We start from the raw sequence: 9,328 nt of genomic DNA, 5'->3' as shown, positions 1-9,328 counted from the left end.
CACGCTTGGCTCAGCGAGCAGGGATTAGCAATACTTTGTTCTCCACGGACTGGCCTCATCTTCCCTGAGTCTTGCGTGCTCATTCTCTTCGTGTCTGTCTCCAGGGCCTGACCACGGACCTCCCAGGATAATTCCTGAAGTTTCTTTGTTTCTGGGGACCTACCGGGCCAATACATACCTGTTTTCTCATCCAGTTTCTATTGTCTTTGCTTTCTTAGTGTGGGCATCATCTGATATTTTGGGAAAGGAATTCCCTGTTGCAAACCTCATCCTTAGGAACTTCATCCTGAGCTTGGTAACTCACTAGTTCCCAAGGAAGAGGTGAGTCATTTTGTTTAAATACCATATTTTCATTTGAGTCCCCTTCAAAACACACACACACACACACACACACACACACACACACACACACACACGCCCTAAGCTCTCACCTACCTATGGGCCAATGGAGGTGGAGACCCGCATTCCTCATTCTGGTTCTTAAAGCATTATGTAAATGCCTCCACACCCACCTCCCACTGTCTCCTCCCTTCCCTGCAGTCTAATAGCTAAACAAATATAAAAATTGAGGTCTGGGTTTTGATGCTTTTAGAGAAAATTTTGCTAATAAAAAAATTAAATAGAGCAACTAGAGAAAACAGTACAATGAATCCTCAATACCCATTTGCCCAAATTCAGTATTTATGAAAGATTTTGTCTCATTTGCTTTATCTGTACCTTCCCCTCTTTTGTTGACTTGTTTTAAAGCAAATTTCAGATATCATGTCATTGCACCTTTACTAATTTCCAGATACATTTTTTAAAAATGTGGACATTTCCACATATAACTGTTATGCTATTATCACATCCAACAAGAACATATTTTTGGCACTGCAAAACAGCCAGTTCCTAACCAAATTTCCCCAACTGTCTCAAAAATGGCTTTTGACAATTAGTGGTCCAATTCAAGATCTAAACCAGGTTCACAAATTACATTTGGTTGTTTGCCTTTTAAACCTATTTCAGTGTAATTTCTTCTGTCCCCACAGCACTTTTTTTCATGACACTGACTTCTTACAGTAAAAAGTCTGATTCCTAGAAGCTTCCCAACATTCTAGATTTGCCCATTTGACTTCTTAGAAGGCTGTTCAACATGGTTCCCTAACTTCTTTATTTCCAGAAGCTTGATTAGATTTAGTTTTACTTTTATTTAAGCAATAACATCTCATAGGTGATGCCGTAGGCCTTGTCATGCCCCAGAAGGCCCACAGTGTCTGGCTGTTGTACTTTTAGTGATGCTGAGATCCACCAGTGGGTTTAGGTGGTGACCACCTGATAGCATTCTAAAGTTTCTCATTAACTGTTCATCGTATTGGTTTCATCCATTGATAGTCCCTGGTGAGTTCTGAAGAGGAAACTCTGTTACAGCAACAGACCTGGTCTGCAATTTACCTGCAACAATCTATTATATTTCTTTGTCCTAAACACCCAGGAGATGCGGCTTCCATTCATGGCTATATCTCCAAGCCCGAGACAAGTGTTTCTCCAACCTTAATGTGCCTATAAATCTTGTTAATATTTAGACTCAGTCCAGGAGTACTGAGGTTCTATATTTCTAATAAGCCCCCAGGTTACTCTATTATTACTGGTCTGTGGCTGCACTTTAGGTAGCAAGGCTCTAGTGCATCTTTAACATCCAACATCCCACAGGAACCAGAAGGAGCTATAGGCTCCTCAGAGATGTTTCCAGAAACTTTCTGATGACTTATGCCACCTGGCCCTAAGAATCAAGGATGGCATGTGAATTAGGCAACAGTATGGCTTTCTTCTTTTAACTTGGAAATATAGTACTTGGGGACCTCAGAAGCCCTCCTTCATATGGCTTCTGCCTTCACTGCCTGAGCCTGTGACAATTCCCTTCCCGATGGGATGGACAGCCACACCCTCCTCCTACCCTCAGGCACATATATCTCTGCCTGAAGCTTTGCCAACTGGAGATGGAAAAAGTACAGTAAAAAAATGCTCTAAACTCTTGTTGTGTCCAAAACCTAGTATACTGATAAGGGCATGGATCAGTATGTGCCACAGAGACCTGCCTTGTACAGCACAGAGTACCCAGGAAAAGTTCATGGCTTTCTGCCAGGACCACGCAGTACAGGGGAGGGAGGTGGCTGTACCAAGACCATGGTAGAAAATGCAGTCAAATCATTCCTTCCAGTGATGGCCACAGCTAATTGCCCCAGATATTTTGTTGTCTGAATCTCAATGCTCCCAACTGGCTTATACTTGTATCTCTTGACTTGATATCCTAGATTCATGGCCCAGTTTTAAGACCTGCTTTTGGCCCTTTTATGCTTCAAGGTTCCTTCAAATACCCTTTATGGCATTTTGAATCCACCTCCCAATTTTCATGTGTGGTTTAAGGCTCTGCTTATACTTGTTCTTGGGCTGGGGAGAGGGGGTTCTCAAGCCTTGAACAAGAACAGCTCGCTCCAGTCTGTAGCCCTGCCGATCCCACATCAGGCCACACCCAACTCAGGTATTCTTATGCAGAAGATTGGTGGGGGTGGATGCAGGCTGTTGGAGTTCAATTGAAGAACATCTCAACTGGTAGATTAGGTTATGCTATGTGTACTGAGGAACTGCTGAAGGTTTTCAAACAAGGAAGGAGTCACTACATGATAGTAGGTTATTTGAATATGTTTTTCCAGGCTGAGGTACTTTCAAGAGTATATTGAGGCATTGACACTGAGCAAGCCTCATTAATAGCCTCAGAGAGAACATTCTGTTCTGCTGTAGCCCCAGCCATGGTCTCTGGCTTCTCATTTGGCATGTTCCCTTGGGTAAGAGTCATCTCTTCTCAGTCTATTTATAGTTCATTTAGATCATCAAAGTAACAATAAATTCCCAAAATAGGAAGAAATGCTCTGATGATCAGTAGGATACATGAAAAGCACTTTTATACAAGAATAAAAATAAAGAGGGTAGTATTAATATAGTGTCTCATATCATGCTCATTCTCTCCATCAACCCAATATGTGTGTGGGTTTTTTTTTTTTTTTTTTTTGCTTCAAGCCTTTTTAGACTTTGTCTAAAGTATTTTTCTTCTGCAAAGCCATTCCTGGCTAAATCCAGCACATTTTGTTATAGGAATAACTTCTTCACATTCAAGGCTGGGAGGTGACATTATATGGACTTTGAAATAAGAGACATCAAGATTTGAATCTCAGATCTGCTATTTACATTATCCAGAATAAGGGTCAAATTTACCACCTGTATTATGAAGCATACATTACTATGATATCATTATTGATCTTTTTTAAACAAAACACCAATCTCCCACTTCTTTCTTGTTATAACAACTCTGATTTGTTTAAATATTGAGTGGAGATTCCTAATTTCATGAAGCGTGGATTCAATACCTGATTCATTCTGGTCATGTGATCCAGTTCTGGCCAATGAGATATAAGGTGACTCTTATGGGGCCTTCTGAGAATGATTTTTTTATTCCCGAGACAAGTAAGTGCATTGTCTACCTTCTTCCTGCTTCTAAACTTGGTTGCATAAGGACATGATACTTTTTGCTGCGAGAGGCAGACCAGTGCAAAAACAATGACCGAGAGTTTTGAGTTATGCAGCTGCCAATCAAATGTTAGCAATTGCCTACCTTTGTTCCAGTCCCCAGACTTCTTATGAGGCAAGACAGATTAACCAGTCTTGGGTAAAGCCCTTACTAACCGGCTGCTCTTTGGCTTGCTGCTGAAAGCACTCTTAACTGTTATAATTACCTGTCTCATAGAGTCTATTAAAACTTAAATAAGGAACCCAACTGGACACTTGGGATATAGAAGGTGCTCCACTAATGCTTACAGAATTCATTTATTTACTCAACATTGTTGATGAAGTTACTCAATTTGATGATCTGTCTCTCAAAGTTCCTCAAGTTGTAGAATGAAAAAAATGCTCAGGATTATTTGCCATTTATTCATCAAATATTTACCAAATGCTAGGTATAGCGTTAACCACTAGGGAGACAATGGTAAGCCAATAATAGGCATTGTCTCTGTCCTTGTGGAGTTTAGAGTCTAGAGGAAGGGGATGGTTGATGATTGAACACCTCACAAATAAATGTAAAATTACAACTGTGCTAAGTTTCAAGAAGAGAAGCATGATGTTACATAAATAAATAATGAAGAAATATATCTTCCCAGTATACCTATCCCTGACCCGGTAGAGCCCAACAGTCTTCCTTGAAGATGAGATGATCAAGCAGGTGGTTCTGAGGACAGGTTAAAAGCTAGTTAGAGAAGGAGGAAAAAAAGCCAGAGTTTTAAGAGGACAGAAGAGTAAAAGCAAAGACCCTGGGCAACATGGGAACATGATATGTTTGTAATTTGTACTTTTATTTTATGAATTAGTCTTATTTTGATCCAAATTTTATACATATGCATCTATATAGACTATGTATGTGTATAAAACTATATAGTTTTAAAAGTCAAATAATTATACTGAATAATAATATTGACAATAATGTTGATATTATTGGAAAACAACAATCTGTGTTTTATTTCTCCCCTCTTCCAGTCTTACCCCTAAGAGGCAACACTTTTTAAAACAATTATTATTATTACTGGATATCATTTTAAAAAATTATTTTATTGTTGTTCATTTACAATTGTCTGTATTTACCGCCCATCACACTCCCTCCCACCCCAGTCATCCCCACTTCCCTCCCCTGCTTTCACCCCCTCTTGGTTTTGCCCATGTGTCCTTAATAGTTGTTCTTGAAAACCCTTCCTCCCTTCCCCCCATTATCCTTTCCCACCTCCCCTCTGGTTATTGTCAGAATGTCTGTGGTTATATTTTGCGTGCTTGTTTGTTTTGTTGATTAGGTTCCAGTTAAAGGTGAGATCATATGGTACTTGTCTCTCACCACCTGGCTTATTTCACTTAGCATAATGCTCTCCAGTTTCATTCATGCTGTTGCAAAGGGTAGAAGCTCCTTCTTTCTTTCTGCTGTGTATTCCATTGTGTAAATGTACCATGTTACTAGATTTTGAAAAAAATTCTAGCATTTACTTTCAAATTTCTAGAAAATAGACTGATTGATTAACCCAAAACACATATCCATTTTTTTCTTACTTGTCTCCACCTCAGGATTGGAAAAGTTATATATCCACTTTTCTAGACATCCCTGCAGAAAATGGTGCCCCTGTGATCCAGGTCTGGCCAATGCCATGAAGGCATATAGAAGGCTTCTAATTCCAGTGCTGGCATTGCTTTGCTGATAAATGGCATAGTTTTGGGAACCACCCTTTCCCCTTCTTACTGCCTTAAACATAGATGTAATGGTTAAAGTTGGAGTGCTCATCATGTATCCACAAGCAAAAGGCCAAGAGATGCTACTCATCAGCCTCGATGCTAGTAACAGCCCAAAGCATCCCTAGCTGATGTTTATGTTGCTAATTCTTGATTTACAACTTTTGACTTTCTGTTGATGACTTAACTCTTTCACAACTTTTATTTCCTCCATGCCCACACAATACCATCTTTCTCTTTCCACCTTCCCAACTCAGTTTTATCACCAATTCTAGTAGATTACCATTCATTAATTATATTACTATTATTATTATCATATGACTATTCTTCATTGTTGAACCAAGTATGTATTAAAATTAATATGCTTATATTGCCATTCTTGTACATATTTCCCATCTGGAATTACAGACTGCTAAATATTTGCTAAATTTTCTCTGTACCTATTGCTAATACTTTCCACACTCTCAAATAATTTATCAGTATAATTTTTCAAGATGTTAAAATTAATAGTTGGCTTCTACTTCCCAACCCCCACCCAGGGACCTCTGTTGAGAGAAAATTAAGTTGCTCTCTAAGCCTGCTTGCTACAAAGCCATCATTCTGACTTGCCTTGAACTTTCTCTTCTGTTGACTCCCTTGTTTTCTTAGTCTTAAGACATCTCTTTTTTTTTTAGTTCTTTCTTGTTCTTCCATGTCTTTTTTTTTTACACTCACCCAAGGACACTTTTTTTTCATTGTCTTTAGAGAGAGAAGGGGAGAGAGGAAAGGAGAGAGAAACGTTGAAGTGATAGAGAAAAATTGGTTGGTTCATAAGTTGATTGCTTCCCATATGTACCCAAATTGGGGATCCAACCTGCAACCTTTCAGTTACGGAGTGACACTCCAATCAACAGAACCACACCAGTCAGTGCTGTTCTTCCATGTCTTAATGGAGCACATCATCCAGTATCTTTCAGAGAAAGGGTGAATGAAGACAAATTTGAGACTTTGCATTTCTGAAATAGAATTTTATTCTACTTTCACACTTCACTGATTCTAAGCATAGAATTCAGTACTTAAAGGTATTGCTTTGTTATACCTTCAAGCTTGCAGTGTTGTTGAGAAAGATAATACATTCTGATTCTTAATTTTTTGTGTCTCAATTGTTTCACTTTGCTCATTTGATTTTATTTTTATTCTCAAGAAAGGTCAGACCAGAAATTTAATGATAATTGCTTCATTTGATAATGACCCACTTGTACTGAGTAGTAGGTGGATCTATCAGTTAGACTTGTAATGCTTCAGTTCTTAAAAATCATATTTCTATCTATTCTCTAATGATTCACTCATCATTTTTTTCATTCTTTCTGAAACACCTACTAATCACATATTAGACTTTCTTGACTGATTCTGCAATTTCCTTTTCTTTTCTTTTTTATTGCCTATTTTGCTGTCTTTTTTGTTTTACTTTCTGGGAGAGTTCCTTGATTCCATCTTCAAACATACTACAGGGGCTCTATTTCAGTTTTTATGTTTTATTGTCTACATGTTCTTTTTTTATTCTCTTGTTGTCATTTTATTGTTTTTAAATAGTATGCTGTTCTTGTTTCATGGATGCAGTATCTCCTTGTATATGAATAATCCCACCTCTGCACTGTCTGTCTTTATCCCACCTCTGCACTATCTGTTTTCCTCAGAACCCTTAGTTATGCTTTTGTTCTGGCCTTTGTACTTCATTTTTAGGCTTTCTCTGATTCAATGAACGATGTTTTTACAGGACCATGCTTTCTGTTGAAGAGTTACCAATGGCCAGCCCAAACAACAGAAACGTGTGCTATCCTGAAGGAAATATGCAAACTTCAGCTAGCTGGCAGCTGAATTTCACACTGCTACTTCAAGAGCCTTCATAAAAACTGTAAGTGTTCATGCAAATATGCATATCCATGCAACCATGACAAACAGAAGTGGCTTCAAACTGCAAGAGAACTGCCATAACTCAGCTGGTTAAGTTGTAAATCTCTATTTGATTTCAAAACCAGGCATCCAGGTACATTTCATTCTTTGCAAAATTTCTTCTTATGGATAATAGATGATCAAACAACTTAGTGTTTTTTTAGTGCAAAACAACCTGGGAGATACCACTTATCATTGGCTGCACAGTAAATTCAATGTCAGACCTATTATAACGGCCCTGTGTATGAGAACATGGCAGGGGCGAACAGGCAACAAGCAGGTGCATTTGACTAGAACTGTAACCCTTTCAAACTTGATATTTCTGCCCAGGTGCTGCAGAAGTGTCATCCTTCTCCCCAAGTCTCACTGTAAGAGACTTGCCATTATGACAATTTAGCATCAAATACTGTATTTTTTACTTTAGAAAAGTGGGATTAGCCATCATAACAGATGCCAAAGACCACTACTAAAATAAAACCAGAATTAATACTATTTTTTCTTCCTTGGGAATTTAACTATAACTTACATTTCATAAATGAAATAATTTAGCCTAAGAACAGTACTCTCCTATTACTAATTTTTATATGAAAATTAATTTTGTTGCGGCCACATAAAATCACCATTAAACTAAACTGTGCTGAAACCCCAAAGTCTATGATAAATACTGTGGCAGATACCAGGTTTATTTTTTTCTCTTAATGTGCTAACTGCTCCAATTAAGGACAATGGTCAACCATTATATTAAAAAATCACTAGTTTGGTAATGGGAAAATCAAGGCAGGTAAAATCCACTCTTACCTCATGGTTATTGAAAACAGTTGGAAAACTCTGGATCCAGCATAATTTAGGACGAATGCCTTCAATGGCTAAGGATGTACTACTTCCTCCTGTTGGGATAACATTCGGGTGTTTCAAACTTTAATCTGATCAGAACTGCTGGAGGGCTTGTTAGAAATACAAACTGCTACCTATCTTGTTGAGTTGCTGCTACTGTAGGTCTGGGGTGAGGTGATGAGCATGCATTTCTAACAGGTTCCCAGGTGATCTGATGTTGGTGGTCCATCCAGAAACCACACTTTGGGGACCACTGCCACACTCAAGTATCTATGGTTACAAGTGTTTGGAGAGAGAGAGAAGTACTCTCCCATGATGGGTGCGGCAGGAACATTCCCATTCATTTATAATTCTTCTGTCAAAAGAATCAAAACCCTTAGGTAACTAAGGTAATTCCGTGATTGACAATTTAAAACTGTTCATAAGGACCTTCTCGTTCACTAACCTAACCAATCAGTAGAAAGCAGTAGAAAGCCAATTGGGGGGTACTATGCTATCTAATCAAAGTTGGTACAGTTTGAGAAAAACTTCTAGACAATTTTGAAAATGGCTTAATATTGAAGAGGATAGATCAACCCACAATTATTATCTTCATGGTCTTCTGCAAAGGATAATAAAGGAAGGTAGAAGAATAAATCCACAGGGACAAAGCGGAGAGAGGAAGGGTCATCCGCAAAAGATATATTTCAACACAATTCTGAAAGATGGGGCAATGGAAGAGTGGAAACTGATTTAACAGAATAGCAGAAGTTATGTAGAGGTCAGTATAGAAACAGCTCAAATACCCTGTGAATCCCCAGAGTCACCTGGGTCTTAAAGATGCCAGAGATCATCAGATCATCGTACCGAGGAGAGGTCCCATGACCCCTAAAGTGAAGGAGAGATGAGAGGCAGGGGGCTGAGTGAATGTGGGCATTTAGTTGTCCGATCCTTAGGTCCCCTGTCCCACTCCTTGCAGCCGGGTGATCACAACTACCGTAGGAGAAAGAGGAGAGAGGCTTGTACACCATGCAGAAATAAAGGCAGGAGTAATGTGTCTACAGCATAGAAAACAATGTCATGAAGAGTGCATACTAAGCAGTGACTCGCCCAGACCCCTTTCTCTCAGTTGCTTCCAGAATATTGGCAGCCAGGTGAATACCCCCTCAGGCACCAGAAGGAAGATATTTCTATTGAAAAACTGAAGAGCCTAAATGAAAAGACCTTTCATTCTGATGTTTGGAGGCTCCTCCTATGGAAGGACCAGCTCTCACCTGATCACCAT

Source organism: Artibeus jamaicensis, unplaced genomic scaffold (assembly GCF_021234435.1).
Source record: "Artibeus jamaicensis isolate MK-2021 breed Jamaican fruit bat unplaced genomic scaffold, CSHL_Jam_final scaffold_916, whole genome shotgun sequence".
NCBI classification, from domain to species: domain Eukaryota; kingdom Metazoa; phylum Chordata; class Mammalia; order Chiroptera; family Phyllostomidae; genus Artibeus; species Artibeus jamaicensis.
Note: the sequence above shows the minus strand (reverse complement) of the source record.